The sequence below is a fragment of the Elaeis guineensis genome, chromosome 4 (genome assembly GCF_000442705.2).
Source record: "Elaeis guineensis isolate ETL-2024a chromosome 4, EG11, whole genome shotgun sequence".
Lineage (NCBI taxonomy): Eukaryota > Viridiplantae > Streptophyta > Magnoliopsida > Arecales > Arecaceae > Elaeis > Elaeis guineensis.
In genome coordinates this window covers 5,844,753-5,859,802 of record NC_025996.2, presented here as the reverse complement: position 1 = coordinate 5,859,802, position 15,050 = coordinate 5,844,753, and the positions used below count along the sequence as shown (strand labels likewise).

Sequence of the window (15,050 nt, the reverse complement as noted above, 5' to 3'; positions counted from 1 at the left end):
AATAACATACCTCCAGTTGTTGTTGTTCAAGTCCAAAAATAAATAAGAGATGAAGAATGTTGCAAAAATATCGAAAGACAGATTTGCAAGATGAATTTGCTTTGCTCTAATCTTGCAAAAGAGTTCTTCTAATCTATGCTTAAAGGATCTCGATGCCTATTATCGATGGAGAGTCACAAGTTGCATTTATAGAGTAGACCAGGGACTCTTTTAGATTAATACAAATTTCTTTCTATCAAGGAATCATAACTGTAGTGGAGTTCTTATTTTGACCAGAGTCTATCTTTATCTCAAAAAAATTTTAATCATTTTAATTATCTGAAATTAATTTTAAGAGTTAGATCATATGTGGGCCACATCAAGTCCCTAATATTAGGATGAGCATAACATTCTCCCACTTAGCCCACATGTTACAATCAAGATACTGAATAGGTGATAAACAAAATTGTAGTATAGCTATAAATCAACTCAAGTCAATAACTCCCACTTAATAAGAAATTTCAATATATGACCCTTCCATATATCATGATGCATGAAATCTTTTATTTAAGCACTTTAGACTTTTCTTTATGAATAACTACCTATAAGCTATTCAGAGTCCAACTTTATGATATGAACTTTATGTGCACAAAACAAAAACCATGTCTTTTATTTCTAAGAATGTTATAAACATTTATACAAGAAGCAAATCAAATAAGAATTGAACTAATGATTCCTATATGATCCATATGATCTTTAAACTATTTGACCAATAATCCTTTATGTTAGAAAGCGGGATGATTTTGTACATGTAGTTTAAAATTTTTTTCATAAAATAATTTTATGTGCAGCAAAAGTAAATTAAATTAAATTTTTTTTAATTTAAATTATGTACCAGATCGAATCTGAAAATTACACTTAGGATCTTGACATGAATATATCACTATGAATTTGAAATCTGAAATCAAAACAAAGGTTAATAAAATAAATCCAGAGATCTGATCTCCATATCTTCGAATCCTGCAGATGTCCAGAGTTCAAGTCGTAGTCAAATAAGTGCCCGACCTCTGCTAGTCTCTACACGAAGATATCTGATTAGAGCATCGAGACCATCAGTATGCTAGCACCTTGCAGATCTCGCTTCTCAATTTTGGATCTTGCCTTATTGCTATTAGAAACAATTGAACAGGGCCTTGCACAAACCCTTTGTACTGAATCACAGGGATTCTTCTAGATCATCAAGAAAAATCAAGAATCCTTCTTGATTTTCTTTCTCTTTCTAAAGCCTCTCTCTCAGATCTGTATCTAAAGGTAGAAGTAGGCAATGGAAACAAGGAGGAGGAAGAAGGCATTGAGGAGGAGGAAATAATGGGTGGCAGAAAGTTACACTAACTTCCCTAGCGTATACAACATATGCAAAACTACCTCATGCAAAAACTCTCCTCTTTTATAATTTTGTCGCACAAAATACCTTCTTTCCCATGCCAAAATCAGATAGAAATCAGGTTAGATTAGTTAGGTTTTATCTTTTATCCAAATAAGAGTCCTAACTAATCAAGAAACCAAATAACTACCTCTCCATACCCCTTCACGCATACACATGAGAAAACCAACATGAAAATCACTGCCCATCCTTCTTTGCTTCATGAAAAGTGGAGAAAGAAGCCCAAAAAATCTAAGCTCAAAGGGTCAGGATCAAATTGGTTCAAATTGAGTCCAAATAGAGTCTAAATTGAGTCCGAATCGAATCAAATTTGAAAGGCTGTCAAATCTGATTCAATCAGGATTGAAATCCAAATCTGATTTGAATAATTAAATTTAATTAGCATTAAATTAAATTAAGTTTAATTAAATTAAATCTAATTTAAATTAATTAAAATTTGATCTATATTTAATCAGCCACAATTAAATTACAACATTTGCAATTAAGTCCCTGTGCTAACAATTAGCAATTGCTACATCTGTAATACTTACAAATTAGCAGTTTTCAAAATTCAAACCATCAATCTAATTGATAATTTAAATATAATCCAAATCGTTGATCAGGTCATGCTCCTTTTCTATGTAATCCCTCAGATTCTATTCTATCTGGTGGTGAGATATATCATGATCTCCATCACAGTATCATCGAAACTCCTTTCGATGGACTGGAATGATTCCAACTCACCTTAATAAGAATTGATGATCCAAAAATGATCCTAATGAGTTCTCACGATCCATCAGTGATGTCTAATAGCATATAGTAATAACTCAACAGAGCAAAAAAATAAACTTCTAGATGTAGTTACCATATGATACAATTTTTTTATCATGAGTTCCGACTAAACGGAGATCATGGAGAACTCGTTAAATTCCATCATCAGTCATATGCTAGATTGGCTTGACTCGAGTTCATTGTGAATCTCATAAAAATTCTTTTTCAGTATTTATATTTGCTTTGGCCAGAGATTTTTTGAACTCAGTCTCATAAATCGTATAGGACTACTCCTTTTTCTATCAGAATCGATAAATTCTATCTAGGTGCTTCCTACTCAAAACAGCAAATCTAAACCTACAATAGTCATTATACACGGTAAGGATCCAAATGGCTAGGAATCAAGAAAATGTGCAGTTAAACTAAATAGCCTTGCTGTGAATAGCCAACACACTGTAGGTCAAAGGATCAGTCACACTACTGCAGCATCGAAAAAATTACTGACGAGTGAGTAGACATTCAAATGGTTTCTCATATTGGTCACGCTTAGTGTAAGTTATTCTCTAACAACTATCTGTACTCTCATCTCAGTATCTCTATACTGCAGACTCAAGACTCATTTATCCAGAAAAGAGGTGATTCATGCACCGATCTTAAATGGATTGATCACTGTCCTCTATGATGATCTTACTATTGAGAGTATTTAGAAATTAACTACTAATGATGTATGTCTCAAATTCTCAATACCTTAAGAATATATAAAATCATCTTTATTAATTTTTTAAAAAAAATTTGGATACATACTACATGATTGGTAATAAAAAATTATCCGATAAGTACGAAAATATGTACTCGAAAAAGATATGCATCAGCAAAGATTGATTTTTAGGGCATACATCTAATACTTTAGTCATAGGGTCTGCAATCATTAATTCAATACTAATAAGCTGGATATCCACTTTATACTTCTTGACGTGATCTTTAACAATAAGATACTTTATATCGATGTGCTTGTTGCGACTTTCAATTTTATCATTCTTAGAAAAAAAGAACTATAGCGAAGTTGTCATAATAAATTTTTATTGACCTTGCAACAGAATCAATAATTCTCAAACCAAAAATGAGATTCCTCATCCATATTGCCTATAAAGTAGCTTCATAGCATGCAACGAACTCTGCCTCTATAGTAGATGAAGCAACTATAGATTGCTTATTACTTCTTCAAGATATAGCACCTTCGTAAGAAGAAAAATATATCATGAAGTAGATTTTTTTATATCCACACATCCATCAAAATCTAAGTCTGAATAACCAACCACCTTCAAGTGATCAATGTGCCTGTAGGTAAGCATATAATGCTTGGTTCCTTGTAGATACCACATAACTTTTTTTGCAGCCTTCTAATGATCAAGGCTAGGATTGCTTTGGTATTTATCCAAAATTTTTCCTACATATGCAAAATCAGGTCTTGTCCAGACCTGTGCATATATCAAACTTTCCACTGTAGATGCATATGGGATATTCTTCATCTATTTTTTTTCTAATTTATTTTGTGGATATTGGTTCTGACTGAATTTGTTATCTTTTATCATGAGTGCAACTGTAGGACTACAATCTAACATTTTAAACTTTTTCAAAAAATTTTTTTCGATGTAGACCCTTTGAGATAAATTTAAAATCCTTCACGATCTGTCTCTATGAATCTTTATGCTAATGACATAACAGGCTTCATTTATATCCTTCATCTCAAAGTTTTGAGAAAGAAATAGTTTTGTCTCCTTTAGCAAACATAAATCACTGTTTGCAAGTAATATATCATCTACATATAGAATTAGATATATATATTTATTTTTACTAATATTAAGGTATATACATTGATTTATGATGTTCTCTATAAAGCCAAAAGAGCTAATAACATCATGAAATTTTATATACCATTGGTGGAAGGCTTATTTAAATCCGTATATGGATTTCTTTAACTTGTAAATAAGGTGACTATCTTTATCTTTATAGAAATCTTCAGGCTAAGTTCATACACTATTTCATCTAGATTTTCATTCAGAAATACTATTTTCACATCTATTTATTGTAACTCTAAATCAAAATGGGCTACTAAAGCCATGATTACCCTCAATGAATTCTTCTTTGAAACTGGAGAGAAGGTTTTATAAGAATCAATACCTTCTTTTTGAGTGAAATCCTTAGCTATAAATCTGGTCTTATATCATTCAATATTATCTGAGTACTCTCTTTTGATTTTATAGACCCATTTACAGTCAATGGCTGAAGCACCTTTAGGTAATTCAATGAGATCTCGGATTTGATTTTTAGCCATAGATTTTATCTCATCTTTAATGGCATCATACCAATTTGTGGATTTGTTTTCACTCATGGCTTGTGAAAATGACTTAGGATCATTATCAGGCCCAATATTAAAATTGAATTCCTATGGGTAGACAATATAATCACTTGAAATTATAGATATTCTTTCTATTATGGATCTCTTTAATCCCACTACATCTGTATTTTGAGTATCCTCAATAGTAGGCTCAATATCAACTTGTTCTTCATGGAGTGGTTGTTGAAAAATATGTTCTAAAGTCAATCGTCAGTCTGTTGATGATTATGCTTACTTTTTATAAATTAATATAAATTTTTGTTAATAAAAATTATTTGATTTTTTCGTCATAATTTTATCCATCTTATTTGAACTCCTATGTTGTGATGAAGTCCTTAGATTATATTTAACAAACAAAGAAGGATTTGTCATTTAGTCCTTAAAAATATTCGTGACTAAATGATATGCTATTAATAGGACGATAGCAATATCGAGTATTGATCGTTGTGTACCATATAAGTTGGTTGTCCTCTTAACCAAAGAGTGTGAAGACACTGGTATGACATGCAGGTAGAATGTAGGAGTACATTCGCACCGAACGTGATCATTTATCGAGAACTCTGCTGTCAAGAGTAGCTCGTGAAAGATATGGGTATAAGTATCCCTCAGATCTGGGATCACCATGATGATTTGTAAGCAACTCACTGTACTTTAGTATCGGACCATCTGAATTTTTAATTCAGTGATAGAAGGTTACTGATACAGTCAAGTACTTATCAAATCAATGCCTGAGTAAAGATGAAATTGATCCCTCTAAATTAGTAGGAGATATGCATCAATATATTTCAATTTAGTAAAATCTGGGTAGAGTAATCCATGTGATGGATTTGAAAGGCTAAAATATAATATGATCGACTATATTAGGGTTGACAGTGAAATCCTAGGTCACTTTGAGCATTAGAATCAAAGAGATGAATTATATGATAACCATACGTCAGTAGGTTCTGAATGTTCTTTGCAATCTTTCAACCTATTCGGATGTCGGATCCGATTACTAGATGGTTATATCGATTAGTATAGAACATTATTCCTATGCTACTGGCTTAGGTTCAAATCTATGGGGTCACACACATTAGAAGATACGATCTGATCTGATGGCTGAGGAGTCCAATTGAATTGTGACTCTGATGAGGAGTCCCACTGGGATTGAAATTCTGGAGGAGAGTCCCACTAGATTGAAACTCTACTATTAATAAAAATTAATTAGTAATTAGATTATTAATTGACTCAATTTGATTGAGTAAAGAGTTTTGGATCAAGTCTAATTAAATTAGATTCAGTTTGATTTGATCAAACCTGATTGCAAAAAAAAATTTGATCCTGATTTGATCAGGACTTGGGCTCGACTAATTTTCAATTGGGTTAGAAATTTATTGAGATAATTGAACTTCTAATTAGATTAGATTTATTTCTATCATTGGGTTCAAATTAGATTGATTTGGTTTAAAATTAATTTGAAAATGAAGAGTTCAAGCCAACACAGACTCTATCTCTTTATCCTTGTGCCACCCTGGACCCATCCACTAGATCTCAACACCAAATTAGATTTGGCTTGAGATTTTTGGTATGATGAGAGAGGGCCCAGTAAGGGTGGACAGCAAAGTATGATTAGTCATGATCTTATCTCCTACCTAATTCGAATGCGATCCGAATTAGAGATAAGGAGATAAGAAGGAAAGAGATTTTTCAAATATGAAAAAAAGATAGGTGCCAATTATTTTTTTCTTATTTTTTTTGATGAGTTTTTAGGTGTGTGAGACTCTTGATCTCCTTCCTCATGCCAACTCTCATTTTTAGAAATTTTTGGAATGCCAAATTGGTGTTTGGCATGAACTTTATTGACGCCCTCCCTTTGACCAAAACTCTAATCCCTTTTCTATATAAAGGGGGCTCCAATAGTGGATGCCCCATATATTCTCCTTGCTGATTTTTATTTTTTTCTAGAGCTCCTTCTCCTCTCTTTTTCCTCCTCTAAATATTTTTTTTTTTTAGAGCATCCAAGGTCTTTGAAGAAGAAGGGAGAAATCAGCCTTGAAGATCCTTGTAAGCTAGCACTTTCAAGGAGCCTGATCTGTACCGATCTTTGTGTGAATGTTATATAGAGGTCGGATGACTTTGTGTGGCTGCGAGCAATCTGAAGAAGTATCTATCCAAGTATTAGACTAGTAGAGATCATCAACTTATAGTTCGATAATTTTTTCTGAACTTACTTGATCATTTTTGATAGATCTAAGGATTAGATCTAGATTGCAGCATCAATTAGATCGATGCAAGTTTTATTTTTAGATCTTCTGTGTATATTAAATCATATATAGATCTTGACATGATAGTCTAAATTAGATCTTATGCATGTAAATTAGATTAAATCATTTAATCTTATAGTTTCACTATATAAATTTTTAAAATTATATACATAGTACTACCGTATCTTTTCTTCAATTAGTATCAGAGTCAGGTTCCTTATAATATGATTTAATATAATTTTAAATCTAATTATATACTATTAGATCTGATTATTTATTATTTAGATTAGATCTAGATATATTTTATTTTCAGATCTGATTTTTATTCAGTTTTTGCATGATAGATTAGATGATCTGAGTAGCAAAGTACTCGGATTAGATAATCACCAAGTCATCCAGTCATAAGAGCAAGTAGGATTACATGATCCTCTCCTCCCATTCAATGGGGTGCTCTTCATGGCATGTAGGGGTGCCACTATGAGGTCCCACGAAGAAGAAAGCGAAAAGAAAAACTTATTTTCTTGCAAAATCCTAGATCTTGAAATCCTAGGATTTGTTATATGTGATGCAAGTTGCAAAAAAAAAATTATTACATCTAATCTTAATAATCAAAATTATTTTGATTTAAAATTATAAAAATTAAATATGATCTAAAAAAAAATTATGATTTAATGTAAAAAATTTACATGAAAAATTGTTTCAAAATCTAAACCATGTTGATGCTAAACTTAATTAAGAATTAAGTGTTGAATCGATTAGATCTAGAATTATGATTTAAGATTTAATGACATTGTATAAAATATGGGACATGAGTTAGCTCAAATCAGGTCCTCTTAATTGGATTAGACCTAAGGTTAGAATCAAAGAGTTAATAGACTATGTAGAAAAATTGATTAAATCTAATCAAATATTGAATTAGATTAAATCATAGTTTCTCTAATACAATAATTGTAGATGGTCAAGTCTATGTCTTTGATTAGACCGAATGGACCTTAATTGTGACTCAGTGGTTGAACCCAAATCATTAGGTTGGTCAAATTAAAATTAATTAACTAATTGATGTTTAAGATAAGTTTGGCATTTCGATTGGTGGTTTTGAATTGGGAGTGGCTTATCTGGCTATTTCGATGGTGTCAAAGCAAGCTTAGTAGATCCTCCCACTGTCTCACTTATCTGACCAATTTCGTAAATTATGTTTTGATTAGATCGCTAAGTGATTCGAGTTAACCCATGCCATTAAGGTTGATCAGTGTGACTGATTTAGGTGCTAGTTCGACCAGTATGACCTTAATTCGATTCAATGACTTGGTGAAGTCAGTGGAAGAATTGTAATTTACTGGTTGATCTCTTCTCTTCTTTTTTTTTTAATTCATAAATTAAATTTTTTAAATTATTAGGTCCTCTAAAATGAGATAGTTATAGTGATAACTAAATTATAGCCTCCCATTAAGTTGGATGATAATGAGTCTAATAGTATGATGATCATTGGAGGCCTAAAGGTCTGGTGCTTATTTGCTATTGAAATTATCATTTATAATATGATGACTTAGTCAAATTTTTCTAGCAGATAGTCTGATTAGCCAGCCAAAGTCGGACCTGATTATTCATTACTTAGAATCACTGAATAGGTTCATGTTAATAGTTTAACCTAATCGAGACTTTCAGTAGAAGCCCATCATCTACTAAAATAAAATCTGGAGCAAAATTAATTACTAAAAATTATTTAAAAAAATAATTGATTGAAAACCTATTCATAGATGTATATGGGTTGGCCGAGCCATACTCGGGCCTGTATGCAGTCTTGTGGATTCTATTACCTGCTAAAAAATTAAGGTAATTTTTTGAATTAGAAGTAGAGGCTACCAATTCGCATAAAATAGTGGAAGAATCTTTAGACTAAAGTCCATATCTTTAAGTTTGATTAATTCATATACTAATTAGGTCTGTGTTTTTCTTTCTTTTCAGAAATGGCTAGCAATTTATCGTTTCCCTCACTGTTTAATAGTGATGAGCTTATTGGATCCAACTTCGATAGTCAGTATCAGAAGTTGAATATTGATCTTGAGCCCAATCTAGCTAAAAAATTTAGGATTGAATCGAGTCAAGCAGACTATGATCCAAATAAACTAAAGAAAAATGAGCAATTAGTTGCTGGTCAAGATGTTTATATAATAACACTTTATAATTTCTCTATATATGACATTACTACCTGAGTATTAGATATCGAAAGTTTAGTTCACATATACAATTCATTACAAAGATTTTAAATTAGTAAAAAATTTGAAAATGATGAGAGATTCCTAAATATAGAAGATGGAAGTCAAGTTTCAATCCTGACTTTAGGAGTCGTCGAGCTTGTTTTCAAGTCTAATAGTATCATTTTAAGTGATTGTCACTATTGTCCATCTTTCTTGATGAATATAAATTTTGTTGGCTTTTTGGTCAAAGATGGTTATAATTTATCAATAAAGAATAATTATTGTAATATCATTATGAATGATGTTACAATAATACGAAGATAATTAAGAAATGACATCTATATTTTATCACAGCTTATGAGTGTAATGTACACTCCAAATAAATATTTAAAGTTAGATAATGTCACAGATGCCTATCTTTGGCATTGCCTGCTCGGTCACATTAACAAGAGCAGAATAAATAGATTAGCACAAGTGGGTATCCTCAATATCAATAATTGTGAATCATTGCCGATCTGTGAGTCTTGTCTTCTTGAAAAGATGATTATCTTTTACTAGAAAAGGTGAACAAGTTAGTGAAGTTCTAGGTCCAATACATACTGATGTATGTGGACCTATGAACATTAGTGCCCGAGGAGGGTATAGCTATTTCATTACATTCACAGACGATCTATATAGGTATGGGTATATCTACTTGATGAAACACAAGTCTGAATCATTTAAAATGTTCAAATGATTCTATAATAAAGTAGAGAAATAAACTAAAAAAAATATTAAAACTCTTCGATCTGATTGAGGGAGTGAATACCTTTTCGATGAATTTCTGACATATCTAGAAGAGAATGAGATTCTTTTACAATGGATCTCTCCAGAGACACCACAGCAAATAGCATCTCAAAAAGAAGAAATTGAATATTGTTAGACATAGTTCGGTCTATGATGGGATTTGCAAGTCTGTCAATCTTCTTTTGGAGATATATACTTGAGACAGTCTTTACTCAATAATGTTTCGAGCAAGTCAGTTAGTAAAACATCATATAAAATATGCTCAGGATGTAGGCCGAACCTCACTTACTTTAAAGTCTGGGGGTGTCCGGCTTATGTTAAATGATTACAAATTGACAAGCTCGAACCTAGGTCTGATAAGTGTAATTTCATAGGGTATCCCAAGAAAACAAGGAGATACTACTTTTACCATTTTACTGAACAAAATGTATTTATCAGTAGTAAGGCACACTTTTTGAAAAAAGAGTTCTTTACTGAAGGAATAAGTGCCTCTAAAATCGATCTTGATGAAATTCGATAGGTAAAAGAATCGATACCAGTAACTGAATCTGAATCAAATTTGATAAGATCAAGCCTGGAGCCTAATATACAAACATCCTTAAAATGATCCAGTAGAGTACCGCATCAGCTGGACAGATACTTAGGTTTCTTAGTCCGGGATAGAGATCTTGTTGAGCTCGATGAAAACAATGAAGATCCAATTACCTACATAGATGCGATGCAGAGATCTGACTCTGAGAAATGGCTTGAAGTCATGAAATCCAAAATAGAGTCCATGAAGGTCAATGATGTATGGACATTAGTTGACCCACCTAAATGGGTTAAACCCATAAGGTTTAAGTGGGTCTTCAAAAAGAAGAGAGGCGCAGATGGAAAGGTGGAGACCTATAAAGTTTATTTGGTTGTCAAAGATTATCATCAATATTATGGTATTGACTATGACGAGATGTTTTCTCCTGTAGCAATGCTCAAGTCCATTCGAATTATGCTTACGATAGCGGTACATATGGACTATGAAATCAGACAAATGAATATGAAAATAATTTTTTTAAATAGAAAGTTGGAAGAAAAGGTGTATATGATATAGCCTGAGAGTTTCACATCCACATCCACAGATGAGTTCAAAGTGTGCAAGCTTCAGAGATCCATCTATAGATTGAAGCAGACATCTAGGAGTTGGAACATGCATTTTGATAAGGTTATCAAAACATATGGCTTCGTTAGGAATGGAGAAGAATCTTGTATTTATAAATGGATAAATAACTCTGTGATTGTATTTCTCGTACTATATGTAATAATATTTTCTTAATCGAAAATAACATTCCTGCATTACAAGGAATAAAAATCTGGTTATTATCTCAATTCTCTATGAAGGACTTGAGAGAAGCATCTTACATCCTTGAGATGAAGATCTATAGAGATAGATCGAAAATATTGTTTGAATTATCCTAGTCCACGTACATAGACACCATGCTGAAGTGGTTCAGCATGGAGAATTTCAAAAAAAAAATTTTTTTGATAGGCCATGGAATTTCTCTCTCGAAGAAGGATTGTTCGACAACCTCTCGAGAGAGAGAGCGTATAAGTAGAGTACTATATATTTCGATAGTGGGTTCTATAATATATGCCATGATATGTACAATGCCAGACATGACATACTCACTAGAGGTAGTAAGTAGATACCAGTCTGATCCAGGAGAGAACCATTGAAAAATCATAAAAATCATTCTTAAGTATTTAAGAAATACTAAGGACCAGTGACTAGTTTATGGTGAAACTGACTTGAAACTAGTAGGGTTTACCGACTTCAGCTTTCAGTCAGATCATGACGATAGTAAGAGTGCATCAGATTATATTTTTATCCTGAACGATAGATCAATCTGCTGAAAAAATTTTAAGTAGCACACCGTGGCTGACTCTATTTGCGAGATGGAGTATATCGCGGCATCCGATGCTATGAAAAAAGCTGTATGATTATGAAAGTTCATCGATGAGCTCGAAGTGGCACCCTCCATCGATGGCCCTGTCTTGTTATACTACGACAGCACTGGAGCTATTACTCAAACCAAGAAGTCGAAGTTTCATCAGCATACCAAGCATATTCTGCACCGCTACCATCTTATCCAAGAGATCGTAGATCGAGATAATGTCAACCTTCAGAAGATCGACAGAAGTTCGATGATCATAAGTTGAAGATGGATATACGATACTGTACCGATTGACTTTGGTCCAAGTGAAAGTTATTGAAAAATATGTCTCAAAGCTAATCATCAGCCTGTTGATGATTGTGCTCACTTTTTATAAATATATATGAATTTTTATTAATAAAAATTATTTAACTTTTTTATCATAATTTTATCTATTTTATTTGAATTCTTATGTTGTGATGAAGTCCTTAGGACTATATTTAATCGACAAAAGAGGATTTGTTGTTTAGTACTTAAAAGTGTTCGCGATCAAATGATATGCTGTTAATAGGACGATCGCAATATCGAGTATAGGTCATTGTGTGTCATATAAGTTGGTTGTCCTCTTAATCAAAGAGTGTGGACACACTGGTATGGCATGCAGGTGGAATATATGAGTACATTCATACCAAACATGACCATTTGCTGAGCACTTTACTGTCAAAAGTAGCTCATGAAGGGTATGGGTATAAGTGTCCCTCAGACCTGAAATCACCACGGTGACTTATAAACAACTCACTATACTTTAGTACCGAATCATTTGAATTTTTAATTCAGTGATGGAAGGTTACTGGGTGCAGTCAAGTACTTATCAAGTCGGTGCGTAAATCAAGATGAAATTGACCCCTCTGAATTAGTAGGAGATATGTATTCGTGTATTTCAATTTATTTAAACCTTGGCCAGGATAATCTATGTGATAGATTTGCAAGATTGAAATACAATGTGGTCGACTATATTAAGGTTGACAATCAAACCCTAGGTCACCTTGAGCATTAGGGTCAAAGAGATAAATTATACGGTAACCATACACCAGTAGGTTCTGAATATTTCTTTATAATCTTTCGACCTATCCGGACATCGGGTCCTATTGCTAGATGGTTATATCAATTAGTATAGAAAATTATTTTTATACTACTGACTTAAGCTCGAATCTATGGGGTTACACATATTAGAAGATACGGTCTGATCTGATGGTTGAAGAGTCCAATTAGATTGTGACTCTGGTGAGGAGCCCTACTGGGATTGAGACTCTAGAGAAGAGTCCCACTGGATTGAAATTCTATTATTAATAAAAAATTAATTAGTAATTAGATTGCTAATTGACTCAATTTGATTGAGTAAAAAGTTTTGGATCAAGTTTAATTGAATTAGATTTAGTTTGACTTACATTAGATTTGATTTGATCAAGCCTGATTGCAAGAAAAATTTGATCTTGATTCGATTAGGACTTGGACTCAGCTAATTTCTAATTGGATTAGAAATTTATTGAGATAATTAGGTTCCTAAGTAGATTAGGTTTATTTCTATCATTGGATTCAAATCAAATTTGATTTAGTTTAGAATTAATTTAAAAATGAAGAGTCCAAGCCAATAGAGACTCTATCACTTTATCCTTGCACCATGCTAGACCCATCCACTGGATCTCAACGCAAAATTGGATTTGTCTTGAGATTTTTGACGTGATGAGAGAGGGCCTAGTAAGGGTGGGCAGCAAAGCATGATTTGTCATGATCTTATCTCCTGCCTAATTCGAATGCGATCCGAATTAGAGATAAAGAGATAAGAAAGAAAGAGATTTTTTAAACATGGAAAGAAGGGAGGTGCCAATTATTTTTTTCTTATTTTTTTTGATGAGTTTTTGGGTGTGTGAGACTCTTGATCTCCTTCCTCATGCCAACTTTTATTTTTGAAAATTTTTGGGATACCAAATTGGTGTTTGGTGTGGGCTCTATTGGCGCCCTCCCTTTGACCAAAACCCTAATCCCTTTTCTATATAAAGTGGACGCCCCATATGTTCTCCTTGCTAATTTTTATTTTTCTCCAAAGCTCCTTCTCCTCTCCTCTTTCTCCTCTAGATATTCTCTTTCTTTAGAGTGTCCAAGGTCTTTGAAGAAGAAGAAGGGAGAAATTAGCCTTGAAGATCCTTGCGAGCTAGTGCTTTCAAGGAGCCTGATCTGCACCGATCTTTGTGTGGACATTCTATAGAGGCTGAACGACTTCGTGTGGCTGTGAGCAATCTGAAGGAGTACCTATCTAAGTGTTAGACCAGCAAAGATCATCAACTTATAGTTCGATAATTGTTTCTGAACTTACTTGATCATTTTTGACAGATCTAGATTGCAGCACTAATTAGATTGATGCAAGTTTTATTTTTAGATCTTATGTGTATGTTAAATTATATTATAGGTCTTGACAAGATAGTCTAGATTAGATCTTATACATGTAAATTAAATTAAATCATTTAATCTAATAGTTTCACGGCATAAATTTTTAAAATTACATGCATAGTACTGTCGTATCTTTCCTTCAGTGGTTGTTCTTGAATTGATTGTTCATGATCTTTTGGATCTCCTTAAATAATAATCAATTCTATATCTTTTAAGGGTTAATCAATTTAATCCCTTATTTTCTCAAATTCATCCTTACGAGAAAAATCACTCCTACTAAGTTCATAATCCTCAGAAAACTTAGCATTCCTAGATTCAACTATTTTGGGTATATGGTTAGGATAATAAAATATATATCCTTTAGAGTTTACCGTATAGCCAATAAAATAGCCACTAACTATTTTGGAATCCAATTTCTTTAAGTATGGATTATCAATCTGCATCTCAACTGGACATCCCCATATGTGAAGTGACTTAAATTCAATTTCTATCCTTTCTATAACTCAAAAGTAGTTTTAGGTATAGCCTTCGAAGAAATCCTGTTTAAGATATGCACTTACAGTCTTTAATACTTCACTTCAAAGAGATAAAAGAAGATTAGAGTTATTAATCCTACTCCTTACCATGTCCATCGATTTATGATTTCTTCTTTCTGTCATACCATTTTGTTGTGCTGTTCTAAACATTGTATATTGGGCGATAATATTCTCTTCTTCAAGAAACTTACCAAATGGGCCTATGGACTGACCTCTTTTAGTGTACCTTTCATAATACTCTCTATCTCTATCAGATCTCACAATCTTTAGTTTTTTATCAAATTATTTCTCTATTTTTGCTTTATAAACCTTTAAGGCATCTAGTGCCTCATCTTTTTTAAAGAGAAGATAGAGATACATG

At 32.6% G+C, this 15,050-nt stretch overlaps 1 protein-coding gene across 1 annotated transcript in view; it reads right to left on the bottom strand.

The window, feature by feature from the left end:
- The window catches only part of LOC105044170 (DEAD-box ATP-dependent RNA helicase 13), a 68,472-nt gene that overhangs the window by 17,214 nt on the left and 36,208 nt on the right, over nt 1-15,050 (bottom strand). The gene's annotated exons all lie outside the window — the stretch shown is intronic.